Here is a 19,592-nt window from a genome sequence, read left to right on the forward strand (position 1 = left end):
ACACTGAGGATGGAGTAGAAGTTAAGGATAATCTAGGCATGGCCCAATATCTAAACAAATATTTGCCTCAGTCTTTAATGAGGCTAATGAGCAGCTTAGGGATAATGGTAGGACGACAAATGGGAAAGAGGATATAGAGGTAGATATTACCACATCCCAGGTAGAAGCCAAACTCGAACAGTTTAATTGGACTAAATCGAGGGAGCTGAGATAATCTTCCTCCAAGAATATTGAAGGAACTGGCAAATTAAATTGCAAGCCCATTAGCAAGAATTTTTAATGAATTTTTAAACTCAGGGGTTGTACCGTATGACTGGAGAATTGCTTACATAGTTCCTATCTTTAAGAAAGGGAAAAAAAGTGACCAGACAACTACAGGCTGACTTCAAATTGGAACAGGTACAGAGAAGGGCTATTAGGATGATCCGAGGAATGGAAAACCTGTCTTATGAAAGGAGACTCAAAGAGCTTGGCTTGTTTAGCCTAACAAAAAGAAGGCTGAGGGGAGATATGATTGCTCTCTACAAATATATCAGAGGGATAAATACCAGGGAGGGAGAGGAATTATTTAAGCTTAGTACCAATGTGGACACAAGAACAAATGGATATAAACTGGCCATCAGGAAATTAGACAAAGGTTTCTAACCATCAGAGGAGTGAAGTTCTAGAATGGCTTTCCAAGGGGAGTAGTGGGGGCAATAGACATATCTGGCTTCAAGACTAAGCTTGATAAGTTTATGGAAGGAATGGTATAATGGGATAGCTTAATTCTGGCAATTAATTGGTCTTTGACTATTAGCAGTAAATATGCCCAATGGCCTGTGATGGAATGTTAGATGGGTGGGATTTGAGTTACTACAGAGAATTCTTTCCTGGGTGCTGGCTAGCGAGTCTTGCCCACATGCTCAGGGTTTAGCTGATTGCCATATTTGGGGTCAGCAAGGAATTTTCCTCCAGGGCAGATTGGCAGAGGCCCTGGGGGTTTTTCTTCTTCCTCTGCAGTGTGGGGCACAGGTCACTTGCTGGAAGATTCTCTGCATCTTGAAGTCTTTAAACCATGATTTGAGGACTTCAATGGCTCAGACACAGGTTTGATACAGGAGTGGGTGAGATTCTGTAGTATGCGTTGCGCAGGAGGTCAGACTAGATGATCATAATGGTCCCTTCTGACCTTAAAGTCTATGATTCTAAAAATTCTTAAAAATTTTAAAAACCTTATTTACTTTACATTCAACAATAGTTTAGTTATAAATTATAGACTTATAGAAAGAGACCTTCTAAAAACATTAAAATGTATTACCGGCATCCAAAACCTTAAATTAGAGTAAATAAATGAAGACTCGGCACACCACTTCTGAAAGGTTGCTGACCCCTGTACTAGTCTATTCTCCTGTGGGCTGCAGTACTTAGGTTTAATTTCAGTTGTTGAGTATAGTGTGTTGGGGGCCTGAGATATATAGAAGGTCAGATTAGCTGATTAGGTGGTTCCTTCTGGCCTTAAACTCTAGGACTCTAAGGAAGTTACACGTCTTGGCCATTTTCACTCCAGCTTTAATCATGTGGTTGAACCTTTGAGGCAAAGTCCTTATTCTCATTTCTGCAAACCCTCCCCTAATGAGGGGAAACTCTCATTAACTGGGAAAATGCTGTCACCATGCAACTAATTAGGGAGCAGTCAAAAATTAACAAACAAGTGCAGGATTTCTAGATGCATCTGTTTTATGAATTTTCCTGCCTCCTACAACTTAGCCACCTTTAATTCTAACCGGTCTGAGGCCACATCAGCTATTTGGGGTCACCTACAGCATTTCACAGCTGAGGACACAGAATTGTTCTTCTGGAATATGATACTCTACAGTCTGCAATAGAATTCATGTGGGAAGAGACAGATGACCATATCCAGAAATCCTGAGTCATCTTATATTGTATCCTTTTAGATAAGGATGTTAAGTTCATGCCTGATATAGCTCGATTGACTGCAGTGGACTTGCACCAACCTGGCCACATACGATCTATCAAGACCCACTTAAATCCAGGAAATACAAAACCAACATTAATGTATTTTCCAAAGACAGGACCAGCTCCCTTGAATCTGTTTCCATGACTTACTTCCATTTCTGACTTTGGCAATATTTACTGCACATCTCCATAATGATTTCAGTGTTGAAATGCTCGGATCCCCCACCTCAACTCCAGCCTTTGATTCTTTATGCTGAATTAGTCACAATTTCAGATGGAGAAACTTGTTAGTGGAAGTTTGCAGCATTGCTAATGTGTGTAGAGCACTCAGGAGATGGTTTGGCAACTGAAAGAGAGAGAGAGAAGAAATAAAAAGAAAGACAGGCAGGGGCACCACACATAGAAAAAAAACAATTATTCAGCTGTCAGCCAAGAAACATCTTGGAACAACCACATGGAAATGTCCTGAGAGCTGGCAGGCATAGATGGCTTTTAATTTTGATGACATATTATAGAGCATGTAATAATCTACCTGGCTTTAAAAGGGTGGGAATTTCACAAGTGTTGGTCTAACTGAAATGAATAGGAATTTTATCTTTGACTTCAGTGGGAGTAGTGTTAACTTGACACCAACAAATTACTTTCCTTTTAAGCCTCCCACATAGTCTATTAGGGTTTTTGTAAACCTATTTTTCCTTGTTAAGTAGCTAACCTTTCCTCAGAGCTTCTACCACAAAGAAAGTGTCTGGGACCACTTGCATTAAACAAGAGAATTTTTTTTCAGATGTTGCTCAACATGAATTTTGGCCCAACTCAATCATCATGTTTAATAGAAACAGTCCAAATGTCTTAGCAAGACTCTGTGGGAATGCATCTGCCCTTCATGTAGAACACTGAATGTGAATTACACATCCTCTCAGTACACTTGGATCACTTCAAATCCATTTAGTGTGTATAGTTTTCAGTGGTGTCCATTAGTATACATGTGGGAGTATCAGTAAGAATACAATTGGGAATGTCTCTAGATTCCTGTTGTATTTGTTTGATGGAAGAAATAGGCCCAAAGACACACAGGTGTTAACATGACCCTGTCACTATCCAACATTAAAGAGTTTTAAGCAAGGTTCAGGATTTGGTATACATGGACCTTAGTACTATGCCAAACACTCCATTAAAAATCTTTTTAACCTTTTATTAACGATACAGAAAAGAAGGAAAAACAATTAAAGCATCTGACATATAAAGTATTAAGTAAGGCTTTTATTTTACCAGCAACCTTTGTTTCTTTTCTCCTTAGCTGGAGCGAGTTTTTAGAAGGAAATCTTCCCTATTTGGCAATGTTTTAGATGGTAAAAACTGGCCTTTGCAGGGAAAAGAGACAGTAGTTGAGATGAGCTGGAGCTGTTGTACGGGGAGATTTTGGTAAACCAGTAAAGTGCCTAAAACCACTCTTGCTTATTGCTAAAAGTAGCCAAGTCAGCAGGCCGTAAATTGGTCATGCTGTGGCCTCAGCGTAACCAAGGCAGGAGGGGCGAGGGTTTTGGGTGCCAAAGACAGGGCAGCTTGACCTTCCTGCTAAGAATGTTGAAATTGCTGATCCATGTATTTTAGAAAAACAGGAAGTGTGTCTATATGTGCCCCGGGGAAGGTCTGTCAAGGCCCCAAGGCATGGACACTCGGGGGTGGGGAGCAGGGGGAAATCATATCTGGTAAATTGATGACCATAAGGAAATCTCTTGCTTGGTCTTTAAAAACTGCCTGCTTAGCCAGTTTTCTTTAAGGGCTATATCATAGTGTTACTAATGTATAAATAAGGGGGAGAAGTTTGAGGTAACTGGACTTCTCAGAAGGGGCTCTTCAGGGACGCTCCCTCTGGATACATCTTGGGACAGAAGCCTGTCCCGGTGCCACTCAAAGGCCACACTCAGCTCCAGTAATTATCGAGGGTTGAGGGTGTTTTACTAACCTGTTGCGGACGTGTGTAAGTGCTTGAGACTAAGTAAAGTTTAGCTTTAAGTGAAAGCACTCGTGTTGTCCTGTTTGTGCCAGCCATCGATCGGTCGGACGGCCGTGTCTCCCCTGATTTATTTCCCGACACCACCTCACACGGGTAAAAGTTACCAAGAGCCCTGGGTTGAAAGAACCCTGGGTAACACTGTCTTTGCTACTACTGTTGTTAAAGACTGGCCCCATTTCCTAAAAGACAAAACAAAGCAAACACACGAGGGGAGAGAAAAGAACAGCAAAGGAAGAAATTGTAGCTTCTGTCTCTGGTGTTGACTCTCACTGCTGGAAAACCACAGGCACAGCACACAATAATACCAGCCACTCCAAGACCTGGCAAACTTGTACCAGCATCAAGCTGTTTAGGGCACTGCTTTTAGCTGCCTCTTTCGGATCACAGACTTACAGCAGTGGTGCTAAACCACACTCTTTTTAAACAGAAGGCAAAGGGAAAGGAACTGGAAAGGGAAAAAATAAGGTGGGGAAGGAAAATGAAACACAGGGGGGAGAAAAGGGTGACAAAGTCTCACATCCCACTCAGATGGTATTTGGGATTTAGCCAAACCCGGTGATGGGTGGTGATGTCATCTGGGTCCCTCTTTCTCTGGGCTCTCACGACATCTGTTGGGTTCAGGACAAGGGTGGCCCAGTGGTGTCACAATGCATCCTGGGGTCCCAGGAGATCGTGTGGGTGGCGCTCATGATGATGAAGCTTGCTTCTTCCTATTCTCCCATCTTCCAAGCAGCCAGCATTTTTGGTTGTTTGTTTTTGTGTCTGCCCTAAAAAAAGTATTTGATTTAAGGACTCAAAAAGGTGAGTGATGGGTGGAATAGCCTATCCCCTCATTATTTTGCCCACCAATTAGACCTAATTTTCAACACATCAATTTTGGTCCCCTGATTTCCAGTCCCACACTTCTCTTGTTTATCAGGCATGTTTTTAACACAGCCCTTGATTTATATCAAGAGGCCTTTTTTTGTTTGGATTCTGTCTGCCTTTTGCACCTTTTCCCATTAACATTTGTAGTTATAGGTTAGTGTGACATTTTATGACCTTTCACTCACTTCTTAAAATTGAGCTCACATTTAGGGTAAATTTGCAGGCCTGGTTATTACAACCGTCCCTAGCCCATAAAGTATGACTTTAGAATATCATTAGATGATGCTGATAATTAGTTGGTAAATTGTGGAGTAAGTCAAATGACACAATCTGGCATGCTCCAAGGACAGAGAGGAGCCCACACAACATGACATTCTATTACCATAAGACTGTGTATCAGTTAATTAGAATGGTTTCAAAAATTGTCCTAGTATCTGTTTATGTCACATATTCCCATGCATCAGAAGAGCTAGTACCATCTGTTGTCTATCTAGGTACTTACATGGCTCTCATTTTCAATAATGTGTCGAGGCACATGTGTATTAGTCAGTCTTGAAAACTTTTCAGAATTGCCTTAAATAGTTAAATAAAGTTATCTCGGTATTGTTGTATTTCCCAACACTTGATAAATTGGAATATCTAGGGGATACTGCAACTGCTGGCAGGCCGCCTTCTCTAGCTATCTAATTTAAAACCAGAATGATTTTAAAGCTAAGCACTGGAGCCGACCAGAATATTTTCAACAAAATGTATATTCGTCAAAATATGTTGCTTTATGGAGATGTATCACTTTCAATGGGAAAGTTTCTGAGGCTCAGGGTCAACTCTGTGGTAACTTTGCACTCGAGAGAGAGATGGAACCAAATCAAAAACCTGACCGTTTTGATCTGAAAACAGATGTTTCACCACAATTCCGTTTCATGAAAAAGTCTGAAGGGTTGTTTGTGAGGTTTTTTTCCCATTCCCATGTGGAACAAAAACAAATTTCAAATGGTCAAAAGTTATGAAATGGAATAGTCCTCCTCTGGCCTGCTCTAGGAAGTACCGGGCAAACGGAGGCCCTGATGTGGCAATGCAATCCTGCTAGCACTGCTGCCTACGGATTTCTACAGAATCCTGCAGATTGCCAGGGCACTTTTACAAATGCTGTCAAATAAATAGGTTTTTATGGTTTCTAAGGAAATTTCAAAGCATACATTATGACTCCACACCTCTGAGGAAGGTCAATAGTACTATTTAAGCCTGTCTCTGGTAGCAGAAACTGAAATAATGAAAAGTTTAGTGACTTATCCAATCTCATGTAGCTAGGAATGGTTGAAAATGTTCTTTTGAAACTGTTTTCCTACGTAAAATTGTGTTTTGGACTAAACTAAAATTTTCATTTAAAGAGGACTTTTTTCACCAAAAATTTTGATTATTCATCAAAAACGGAATGCTTGAAAACTGAAATATTTCGATACTGAAAATGTGCCACAGTGCCTCTTGGGTGTTGTAGTTCAGGTGCCTCCTGTTCCCATTTTCTCTCTGTGGGCCAGATTCCACAGCTAGACTTCATCTCCCAGGATGAATTGTGGCCATGTGATTTCCACAATGAACAGACTCCCCTCTACAAGAGGCGAAACAACAGAGGTGAATGATGAAAGAGTTAGTCTGACTAGGGAGCCAAACCTACAGAGGATCAGGGAAGCACGAAGCATCCTAATTACAATGCCCATGAAGCATCCGGTGGCATTTCAGAATCAAACGGCTATGGTTTTGGGGTGAAGTTTTGGATTTTGATTTTTTACTGAAAACTTGACATTTCTACGTCTTTTGATGAGCTGTAGACAGCAGATCACTGACAGAGCTAGAGACAAAACAGGCATTCCAACTCCCAGTTTCTTGCAATTACTACTTTAAAAAGCACTCTATGGGCTGGCAATAGGATTTATTAACCAATGCACAAGCACGATATATGAATGATGTAAGGAGGATACAACAGGGATTTTGAAAAGCAGCATTTGCACAGAGTTGCTTCACTTGGAGTCCAACATTTCTAGCAACGACTGATACTGATCCAGCTATTCTGTAGTCTGCTCCTTGCAAACACAAAAACCTGCTTATTTACATTTTTAAGTGCTCTGACCAACATTCTCCCAGTGCATGCACAAAATATTAAAATAATGATTAAAGAAAAAAATCCACAGAATTTGCTCATTTGCAACTAGGCATTTTCCCAAGGAGCCCTAATCACGCTGGCACTCCTTGAAAAATATAGCAAGTTCGGAAAGAATTTGATGACACTTAATTTTAGATCAGCTCTGGGCACTGCTGATTGTACACAGGGTGCCTAGAAGAACGTTAGGGACTGCAAACTGCTTTGCCCCTTAAAATGCAGGGAATATGTGATGTAAATTTATTCGAAGAGACTGCAGAGTTGCACATCTTTGAGGCTTGCATTTCATGATAATTGAGATAAATATGAATTACTCTTTACACTGTTCCATTTAAAGCAATATTTTGACCATATTTCCTTTTAAAAACTCTCTCATTTCCTGTTTCACAACCTAAATCATCTCAAACAGAAATAAACTCCCTGGATTAGCAACAGAGAACAAAAGGAAACTTTTGAAGCATCTTTTAAGTGCGTTTTAGGGGTCTACACAGATCAAGTGTGGTCCATTATCAAGGCCTGCTGGGATAACACTTGTCAAACAAAGCAATTCAAATTAATCTGGACTCTTGAAATATTAGAGCCAAAACAACTAACACAGCTTTCAAGGGGAATGCAATATAATTAAAGAACCATACATGTGAAGCACCCAGGCCTGCTGCCATTATCCTCAATTATGGACCAGGATCCCATTGTACTAAGCGCTGAATAAAAATATCTTGACATATTATCTTAATATGCTTCAAACCTGATCTGCCTCCATTGGGTTCAGAATTGGGTCCTTAATATAATTATTTTCCCTTTTCTCTATTTTTCACAGCTCTTTTGTTTTAATTTGCTTTCCCTTTGGACTTCATCCCAAGAAACGCCAAGAAACCTGCAAGTCCCACTGAGTTTAAAGGCAGCAAAGAATCCTGTGGCACCTTATAGACTAACAGACGTTTTGCAGCATGAGCTTTCGTGGGTGAATACCCACTTCTTCAGATGCAAGTCTTGCATCTGAAGAAGTGGGTATTCACCCACGAAAGCTCATGCTGCAAAACGTCTGTTAGTCTATAAGGTGCCACAGGATTCTTTGCTGCTTCTACAGAACCAGACTAACACGGCTACCCCTCTGATACTTGAGTTTAAAGGACATTTCTAGGGTGACCAGACATCCCGATAAAATCAGGACTGTCCCGATTTTGAGGAGTTTGTCCCACATCCTGACCAGAGTATGGTCAGGATGCCATTTGTCCTGATATTTTGTTTCCTGGTCTTCGGTGGCAATTCGGCGGACAGTCCTTCAGTCGCGGACGGTCTTCGGCGGCAATTTGGCGGCGGATGCTTCTGTCTTTGGCAGCAAAGTTTATTACCCCCTGCCAAAATACCGCCGAAGACCATCCACGACTGAAGGGCTCTCCGCTGAATTGCTGCCGAACTACTGGACGGGTGAGTGTAAAAAAAACAACAACAACAAAAAAACGCCCATCCCTGCGACGGTCCCAATATTTTCCCCTTAACATCTGGTCACCCTAGACATTTCATCCTTTCTTCCTTAAGGGTAGATTTTGTTTTATTTCCCAGAAAATGACACTGACTTATAGCAAACAGGATCCCCCTCCTCCCTTGTTAAGGAAACATGCTTACCTATGAATGAAAGAAACATTTATCTTGCAACGTTTGTGGGTAGCCATATTTTGCTGCTCTTAGGATTATAATCAGCTATTGTCTGCACATGTCGCCAGTGGTTAAAATTCAGAAGTAGATAGATGAAATAATAGCACAGTGAAAAAGGTCAAATTTCAATATTCACAGAGAATGATCACATAAGCTGATAGGAGAACCACTCCATATTCATGAAGTACTGATTGATTTTCTATTAAAATAGAAATTTGACTAGCACACAACTCCTCGTTAACATTCAGTCTTAGGCGTTATTAAATGAAATTACATCTAAAAATCAAAATTTGAAAAATAGTTACTTCCTTAGCTCTGTGACTAACAGCACAAGTGATTCAGTGTTAACTCAGTAAACTCATCAGGTTGTAATAACAACATGTCCTCAACAGCATATCTGTCCTTAAGATTTATTTCCCGTCTGAAATTAGTTGTCATGAATGTGCCTCTTTTCATTTTTATAGATGTATTTCTATTGCTCCATGACATTGCTATGGATCTCAGAATTTGTGGTGCAATTATTCCCTTCACTCATATCATCATTATAAAATTCTTTATTATCTGTGTTCTGACTGCCACATTGTGCAGTAGATGGGTCAATATCTCCAGTCAGCTGGACTGTGCTCCTCTTTAGGCTGGTGGAAAATTTTCCACTGAAACTATTTTTTGGATGTAAAATTGGGGTTTTGCCTAACGAAATTTTTTTGTGTGAAAAGTATCTGATTGTTCATGAAAAAAATTGGTTTTTCATTAAAAAACCATAAAGCCTAAAAAACAAAATATTTTGGCCAAAGCACAAAATATTTAGATTTAGACGTGCCACTGTGGTGCCTCGTGGGAGTTGTAGTTTGGGTGCCTCATTCTCCTACATTCCTTTAGAGGCTCCACAGGTGGACTTCATCTGCCATGGATGCACTACAGCCATGGGACTCCCATGGTGCACTGCCTCCCTGCAGTGCACCATGAAGGGAAGACCATGAAGGGAAGATTTGGCACTGAAAATTCTTGTGCACATAGAAAACAAGCCCTATTTTCAACCATCAACTTGGAACAGAAAATTACTTTGGGCCTCCATTTTCACGTGTGATGATTCTAATGATTTAGAAGGGTTTTTTGTTTTGGGGTTGTTGGGTTTTTTTGTTTTGTTTTTGGACTATTTACAGTAAATTGGTCACACCATATTTTAATAATAAAGCTTTAAAGAAAACTCTTCTGGTAGGAGAATTTTGATTATCATCTCACCTTTTCTTTGTCTTCTTTTCCTATAACATGAAAATTTATATTTATTAAAACCTCTATAACTTGCTTTCTGCACTTTAAAACTTTCAGAAGCCTCCACAAAATCTCTTGTAAAGGGTTCATTGAAAAAAATGAAATCAAAGTTGTTAGCAGTCTGTGTCACTGATAGATTATTATCCGCTCTAGGTTTCAACATTTAATATCTTTAGCAATAGAAGTTTAGCATTTGAATTTTTTGATGATAAATCTTTGGCATCTGACAATTACATTGATAAATTTTGGCATCACAGAAGTTTAGATGTGAACGCTTTTGCCGGAGAAACATGCTTACAAACATTTAAGTGCTTTCAATAACAAAACTTTTTCTAGGACAATCCATCCCTGTGAATAGATTAGGGTGGAGAATGCTATCAATGTAAACAGGAAAAAAAATTCTTTTATGGTTATAAACATCCATCTATTCAGGAGCTTTTATGGCCTTATCCCTGTAGTATATGAGCACTTCTCAGTCATTATAAATGAATTTTATCCTCAAATTGCTCCTGCTGGGTAGGCAGGGCTGGCTCCAGGCACCAGCCAAGCAAGCTCGTGCTTGAGGCGGCAGATTCTAAGGGGAGGCATTCCGGCCAATCCTGGGGCGGCATGGATGCCCTTTTTTTTTTTTGTTCAGCGCTCTGGCTGCCCTGTAGGGGGCGGCAGCACAGAGGAGGGGAGCGCCCTGCTGGGAGCCAGCTGCGCGCTCCGTCTGCCCCAGCTGGTGCCAGGTGTGCAGCAAGCCCGGCTGCCGTGTCCTTTCCTCCACGCTGACCGGAGCGGTGCGGAGCCCTCCCGGCAGGCCTCTGGGCAGGAGGGGCCGAGTGGTGAGCACCCTGACTGAACGAAGCCCTGGCCGCCCCCCTTCTCTCTCTCCCCTGCTAGCCAGGGCGCGTACTCCACTGCCCAGGGCATGTCTGCAGCACAGGGAGTCCCACTAGCCGAAAGTTTGCACCCTGGCTCCAGACGCCCTGCAGGCTTTTTTTTGCTTAGGGTGGCAAAAAAGCCAGAGCCGGCCCTGCGGATAGGGAGGTGTTATCCCCATTTTACAAATGAGGAACTGAAGCACAGGATAGATTATGAGATTTACTCAAGGTCATATAGGAAGCCTGGGTTGGAATTAATCCCAAATCTCATGAATCCCAGTCCAGACCATCCCTTCCCTATTCCTGCATCATTACCCATCCCACACAGAGCATGTCATGGCATGCTGAGGACATTACAGATTTTTCACAGAAGCTGCAACCATGCTATATATTAAATCTAGAAGTGTCTTGAAAACAACAATCACATCCATTTGGGGTACTTAGTCAACAAAATTCACCATCGCTCAGTGGTGTCAAAAATCAGACAAACTCTTCTTGGTAATGTTTTGGGCTCTAGCATCAACTGAAAGAATATAGTGTCTATTTTAAATAGATTAGACAAAGAGCTAACGAGAAATACCTGTTCGCAACTCCATGAGCTGTAAGTGGAAACTCTGCATGATTCATGGCAGTGAGCTGAAAATCTTTCCTATCAATGAGCAAAGAAGTTTCCAAAAGCTTCTAAATAGGACACTGCATACACATTAGAAAATCATTTTGTTACGCCAAAAGTGAGCAGAGTTTTGGAAGTTATTTTCTCCTGCCTAAAATGTGCTTTTCATAATGTATGTTTGATGGGAGAGATATGAAGACTAACAACACTTTTGGCAGCAAAAATTAGGAGTCCAAAAATCCACCTATCGGTCAAAAACATATTATTTCAAAGATTGCTGTTCCTAATGACAGGAATCTAGGAATTTAGCAGCCTCTATGCAACAGCCAATGGTAAGCCATCATGCTATCCCTAGTCTTAGCCATTATTAAATTATGTGAGAGTATTACACATAGATCATAACTCTGATCCTTTACTATCTCTCCTGAAAAGACAGTATTGTTTCAGTTCCATTAAGACAGTCTTATATAACTCTGTCCCAGTTTCAGAGTAATATAACTTGTGTTTGTAACGAATTTAATACATAACATTGATGACAATACAGCTACACCTGATACATTAACTAAGTAGCATCTCCATCCTCAAATCCACACATGAGTCAATTACCAAAAATGCACCACAACATTTCTATCTGTGCATTTATTTTATAAGTGCAGCATCTGAAATACCTCCAAAGCAAGAGGAATAGGTTTAGACAGCATCAACAGATTAAGAGCACTGTCTCAGTTGTGTGTGTATGTCATATTTATCATACCGGTGGTTGGAAATACATTGCACACATAGCTCCAGAAAAGCTGGAAGAACTTTCCCACATAGCATGAGGAGAGATTCATTGTTTTCAGGACATCAGGAATAAAGCCTTTTCCATACTTACCACAAATCCCTCATATACAGATGGTATTGCCAGCATTCCAACACAACACACAAAGGCAACTTCAATGGAAAGAAGTTAAGATATTCAAACAATATACAATAGCTTTCTCTTTGTAAACCAATTACTTAGCATTGACAACTACTTATGGTCACCCAACAATGGCATTAAGGCCGTAGGCTGTCTCCCAGTGCTGACCAGCTAATATGTTTTAAAGGGACCCAACTGACTATACTAGTTTTCAAAAACACTAGCTAATACAGATTGGTGAAAACATGTTAGCTACCATGTTCTTAAACATTAGCTATTTTCCTAGTCTAGACATGACCTTAGTGAAAATCTCTTCATTGTACAGACTATTTAATTATTCATTTCATTTAAGCAGTAATCACTTTTGTGCACAACACTTATAACAGATGTTCTCCCTCTGTACTCTGCAATGTTTTCTTTGAATGCTGTAGTATTTAGTCACCAAAAACCACCAGAGTTTTCTCTGACAGGTCATGCTTTGAGAATGTTTTTGAAGAAGGATCTTCTTTCTAACACACTGTATAGGATCTTCTTCCAAAATACCTTCCAAATTAGCATGAGGGAGGCAGGGCTTCAGGGTTGTTTTAGTAATGATGAAAAATGGTTACAAGGCATTCCAGTGAAAAAGCTACTGGGATTTTTTTTCCCAATAGGTGAATGAAAAGGTCACCTTTCAATCAGTAAGGCTATGTCTACGCTGCAGTTAGACACCCACAGCGGGTCCCTGCCAGCTGATTTGGGCTTGCGCTGTGGGGCTGTTTAATTGCGGTGTAGATGTTCAGGCTCCGGTTCTGAGACCCTCCCTCCTCGAAGGGTCCTAGAGCTCAGGCTCCAGCCCAAGCCCAAAAGTCTACACTGCAATTAAACAGTCCCTTAGTCCAAGACCCGTGAGCCCCAGTCCACTGGCATGGGCCAGCCGCAGGCTTTTAATGGCAGTGTAGACATACCCTAAGATGTGTAGAAGAATGTGGTCCTAAGCATTCTAACTCATGCAGCTTAAACTATGCTTTGAAAAACCCACTGCCTGGCAGTAGTAGAGGCTTTCTGGGAACCGAACACTACATTCTAACATCTCCCAACATATGGATTCACCAGTAAACGTACTAACAAATGAGTTTCACAGCCTACCAGTTGATATTTTTGACTAGTACCTGTACGATACAGTGCACACTCTATCACAGCAGTTAAAAAAAAAAAAAAAGCTAAACTTTGGAAAGTGGCTCTGGCATCACAATGGTTTACCAATTATTTTAGCATTTTCTTTAAACTATTTTTATACTGCACCAAGACCATATTATGGCAGCGTCACTGTAATATTATACAATGGGGGTGTAAGAATTTTGCTTAATTTTCTTCCATTTGCTATTGGATATCTTAGGCCTTGTCTACACTACAAGACTATTTCGAATCAACTTAGTTCGAATTTGTGGATTCGACCTTATGAAGTCGAATTTGTGTATCCATACTAAATACACTAATTCGAATTTCTGAGTCCACATTCACGGGGCCAGCGTCGACTTTGGAAGCGGTGCACTGTGGGAAGCTATCCCGCAGTTCCCGCAGTCCCCGCTGCCCATGCCTGCTGGGGGGAGAAATGTGTCGAGGGTGGTTTTGGGTAAGTGTCATCATTGAACCGTCAATCACAACCTCCCTCCCTCCCTCCGTGAAAGCGCCTGCGGGCAATCTGTTCGTGCACTTTTCTGGTCAGTGACAGCGCGGACGCCACAGCACTGCAAGCACGGAGCCCGCTGCGATCATCGCCGTTTTCGCCTCCTCGCACTTTATCGTCCACGTCTTCCACAGTCAGCTGCTGAGAAATTGGGCTACTTTTCAATGGTGCTGCAAGCACTGGGGGACCATAGGGGACGTTTTACAAACATCAACGTCGGGTGGCCGGGCAAGGTTCATGATGCGTGTGTTTTCAGGAACTGTGGGCTGCTCAGACGCCTGCAGGAAGGTAGTTTCTTCCCGGACCACGAAATAACTGTTGTGGATGTGCAGATGCCTATAGTCATCCTCGGGGACCCAGCCTGCCCGCTAATGCACTTGCTCATGAAGCCCTATACAGGCGCCTGGGACAGCGACAAGGAACTCTTCAAATACCAGCGAGCAGCGAGCAGCGTGACCTGTGACTGTTCAGTTTCTTTACAGAGAAGCTGAACCTGCCCCTGTTTCTTTACCCACTGACTGTTGACTCTCCTCTTCGGTTACATACCCCGTTCACCCCGTTACCCCCACTTCCAGCACACGTGTAAAAATAAAATACATGTCCCATTATTACTTAACAAAGGTTTCTTTATTCATGACTTTTCGTGTGTGAAAGGGTTGAAACTGGGACGCAGGCTGTGCTGGGTAGGGTGTGCGGTGATGTAAAGACCGCCTCTAAACTCAAGGAATGACAGGCTCCTGCTCCTAGAGCGGTCCGCAGTGCCGGAAGGCTTCTTTCAACGGAGCCTGCCATCCCTCTTTATGGAATTCTGTGTGTGGGCGGATATGTGACCTTGTGGTGGAGGAGGACGGATACAGATTCCTCAGCTGCGTGACTCAGCGGTCCAGGACAAGGACCGCTGTATAAGATCTGTAACCGCCCTCCCCCGATGCAAAGTCACATCTCCCCCGCCCACACAGATCCTGGAAACCACCTCCAAAAACCGACCAGGTTGCCTACTGACTGCACCGTGTGTGTGACCCGCTGCTGATCCTGCCCCCGTGTCTGTACCCTGGGAAAGGTGACTGTCCTATGCAATTAACCACCCCCTTCCCCACGCCCCCCATTCGAACACAGTCTTCTTTGAAAAAACATAACGGAAACAGTAATTAACAGCAAAGCATTTTTATTAATTAAGTAGACAGTTAGGGGATGGGACTGGGATTGGGACTACTGTGAGTCTTGAAGTGAAGGACTTCGGCAAATATAGGGTATGAGAGCTTTTGGGTACTTGAGCACTGTGCTGTGGTGCAGTGACAGTATTCACGTCCCCGGCCGCCCCTCCTCCTGATTATTTTCGGTGAGGGGGGTATGGGACTTTGTGGCGGGGGAGGGCGGTTGCAGATACACTGCAGGGGGGCTCTGTCCTCCTGCGGTCCTGCAGAACATCCACAAGGCGCCTGAGCGTGTCCGTGTGCTCCCTCACTAGTCCAAGCATTGTTTCAGTCGCCTGCTTGTCTTCCTCACGCCACCTCTCCTCCCGTTCGCTGTGTGAGCACTGGCACAGAGAGACGGTCTCCCTCGACTGGCTCTGCTGGTCCGCCTCTGCTAGGTAGCAGCCCATACGTTCCTCGAACATCTTGTCCCTTGTCTTTTTCTTTCGCCGCCTAATCTTCGCCAGCCTCTGCGAGGGGGGATGCTGTGGCAGGTCTGGAGACAGTGGAAGCTGTGAGATGGGAAACAGGGAGTGAATTCCTTGCAAAGATACATTTTTGCGAACAATTAACTGAGTCTAGGCTGTCTCTGTGAATTCTGGGTTGAGACCCCTGTGCCTGCTGGGGCAGAAATCATTTTCGCGGTGGATTCTGGGTAAATGTTGCCAGTCATTCCTTCCTCCGGGAAAGCAACGGCAGACAATCATTTCAAGCCCGTTTTCCCAGAATTGCCCTGGCATACGCCATAGAGTGGCAACCAGGGACACTGTTTTGCCTTTTGTGTATGTCACCGTATGTGTACTAGATGCCGCTGACAGAGGCGGGCCAGCAGCGCTACACAGCAGCATGCTTTTGCTTTTGCATGACAGCAGCGATGGTTACCAGCCATATTGTACCATCAACCATACCATAAATTGGTAATAAGATGGTAATAAGATGGGCATGGTTACCTGTCCTTTTGCACTGCCCCATTTGGGGCTGTCATAAGTGCCCCTGGCCGAGCAGCCAGGGGCGCAAAAGCAAAAATTGGGAATGACTCCCTGAGTCAATCCCTCCTTTTTGGTACCTAAAAATAGAATCAGTCCTGCCTAGATTATGGGCAAGTGTACTAGAGAACCCACTGTATCATAGAACCAGAGAGCACAGCTGCTCTGTGTCCGATCCTGCATAAATTATGAGCTGTATGCTATTCATACAGCTGTATGCTATTCATACAGTGGGTGCTCCTGCAACAACACCACCTGTTCATTCCGTTCTTACCCCAGCCTTCCTGGGCTACCATACCATTGTCCCCCCACTTGTGTGAAGAAGTAATAAAGAATGCAGGAATAAGACACAGTGACTTGTTTGTGAGAAATGAGTGGAAGGAAGCCTCCAGCTGCAATGATAGTCCAGGCAGGACATTAAGGAGTGTGGATGAAGGAGCCCATCATCCCTGTGCTAGTCCAGGGGCAATCGAATCTTTTATTTACAATGAAGGGTGGGGGCTGATGGAGCTCAGCCCCCTGTTGCAATGATGAGGACGGTTACCAGCCATATTGCACCATCTGCCATCAAAAATTAGGGACAGGCACCCTTGATCGACCTTACTGATGCTAGTCGGCATGGTTACCAGCCCTTTTGCACTGCCCCATGTGCCAATAGGCTGATGATGAGGACGGATTTCCATCGTTTTGTACCATCAGCCATCCATAGCGTGGGGGGAGCAAGGATGTTGGTGTTGAGTGCTGCACCATCGCGTCTATCTGCAGCATTCAGTAAAGATAGGGTGACATGTAAAAGAGTCAACAGAGGATTGTTTTCACTTCTGGTGGTGGGTGGGGTGTGTGCGCAAATTGCCGAACTATGCCCTGACCCACCGCAGACACTGTGTTTGACCCTAGAAGCATTTGGAGCTCATCCAAGAATGCAAATACTTTTCGGAGACAGCAGGAACTGTGGGATACCTTGCGTCCTCATTCCCCCCTCCCTCCATGAGCGTCCATTATATTCTTTGGCTTTCCGTTACGCTCGTCACGCAGCTGCGTGCTGAGTCTGTGCTATGCCGTCTGTCCGTAGATTTTTAAAAAATACTTTAGACCAGGCGTAAAATTACAGTAATTACCCTAATTAGATGCAGGAGTCTCTGAGCGAGATCACCCTGAGGAGGGTCACTGAAGGAGATAGAGAGCGCATGCTGCGTGGAAGCTAGCACGAACCAGGGCCCGATACAGCCGTGCTCGGGGAGGCAGTGCTCCCTGAGTACCTCATGAAAGCCTTGCACGGAAAACTGTGCTACCACGGAGCACCCAATAAGGTAGCTCTCCTCAGGAACCTCCTGCTGATGCTTTTCGATTAACGCAAGGAGAGCTTCGTGGAGATCTCCAAGGATGATTTCTGTTCTATCCCCATATCTAGACAGACCTCCTTTTCACACAGTTAAGATTCCTGTTATATTAAGAATAAAAGTTAACATGGTTAAAGCACTTACCGACTGCTCCTTCCCCTGATTCAGGGTCCGGGTTAATGGCCGGGGAGGGTTGTTGGGGGATCTCCGTGACGGTGATGAATAGATCCTGGCTGTCGGGGAAACCAGCGTTGTAAGCGCTCTCGCCTGCCTCGTCCTCCACAAACCCTTCCTCATCTTCACCGTCCGCGAACATCACCGAGGAACTGGCCGTCGACACTGTCCCATCGTCAGAGTCCACGGTCACTGGTGGGGCAGTGGTGGCAGGCTCCGTAGCGTCCGTTTGCCGCTTTGATTTTTTGGTAGCCTTGTCTGGGGTCCTTGATTTTCACGCGGCGCTGCGTTGCATCCCGCCTGTATCCTCTGTCTCTCATGGCTTTGGAGACCTTCTCGTAGGTCTTCGCATTCCCTGTTTTGGAGCGCAGCTCCGAAAGCACAGACTCCTCGCCCCACACACCGATCAGATCGAAGAGTTCCCAGTCAGTCTATGCTGGGTCCCTCTTTCTATTCACAGATAACATGAACTCCTCTGCTGGAGAGCTCTGCATCGTTGCAGGTGCTGCGGAGCTCGCCCCGATGTCCAGCCAGGACGTCAGATTCAAAGTGCCCAGACAGGAAAATGAATTCAAATTTTCCCGGGTCATTTCCTGTATGGCTGGTCAGAGAATCCAAGCTCCGACTGCTGTCCAGAGCGTCAACAGAGTGGTGCACTGTGGGATAGCTCCCGGAGCTACTAAGTTCGATTTGCATCCACACCTAGCCTAATTCGAGCTAGCCATGTCGAATTTAGCGTTACTCCACCTGTCGGGGTGGAGTACCAAATTCGAACTAACGAGCCCTCTAGTTCGAATTAAATGGCTTCCTGGTGTGGACGGTTGAGCGGTTAGTTCGAATTAACGCTGCTAAATTCGAATTAAAGTCCTAGTGTAGACCAGGCCTTAATGAAGGATCTGTTTAGATTGGTGTAGTTACAGTAGGCCTCACTGGATGTTCTCTAGATAATGCAGAGGATGTGGAGGCAGCTTTTAAAATGAATTGATTTTCTTTTTTGTTGGTTCGGGTTCTGTAGTTTCCGCATCGGAAAGTTGCTCTTTTAAGACATCTGAAAGCATGCTCCACACCTAGTCCCTCTCAATTTTGGAAGGCACTTCAGATTCTTAAACTTTGGGTCGAGTGCTACATTTATCCTTAGAACAAACATGTACTGGGTCATCATCTGAGACTGCTATAACAGGATCACCCAAAAAAGCATGTTGCAATGGAAAAAGGTGGGTTGTTTCCTACTCTAGTTTAGCCATAAAAGGATGCATGAGTGTGTATAAAGAGGGAATGTGTCATGTGTGGGTCAAGATGGCAGATGACTGTGACATGCTGCTTTTAGTTCTATGGTGGGGGGGCAGGTGCGTAAATGAAATACTGTGAAAGATGCCACAATCACAAGCATAGCCAATATGACTAGAGGTACACGCTTCCACCTACACTGCCACAGCAGTGTGCCTCAGCCCTCACATGGAGGAGATAACCTCGGGAATGATGACATAGTTTCCATGTCCCGTCAATGCTTGACTTCTCTACCTAGATTGTCAACAAGAATATCCATTGGGACGGGCATGGAATTCACATAGATAACCCAAGCCATCAGACAGGAATGATTTTAGGTTTCTAAGAACCTATGCCATATATCCCATTACCAATTCCCAGAGTCAGACAGTCCCTCTAATTCTATTTTCTGGTTACTGTGTCTATGGTAACAGTTCGTAGAAAGATAAGGTTATCCTCCAAAAGCCAAAAATTAACTTAGACTTAACTTTCTAAAAGCCAAGAGTTGGGGCTAGCTTTTATTTCCACATCCACTGAAGGATGTAACTTGCATAGTTTGGATATAAAAAAAAATTGGAAGGTGTTCACCAAGATTAAGCTATTATCAGGGTAAAATTGCAATCTAATGTGCGTTTTATGAGTTTTCGGTATAAAACTA

This window comes from Mauremys mutica, chromosome 7 (assembly GCF_020497125.1).
Source record: "Mauremys mutica isolate MM-2020 ecotype Southern chromosome 7, ASM2049712v1, whole genome shotgun sequence".
In the NCBI taxonomy this organism is placed as follows: Eukaryota; Metazoa; Chordata; order Testudines; family Geoemydidae; genus Mauremys; species Mauremys mutica.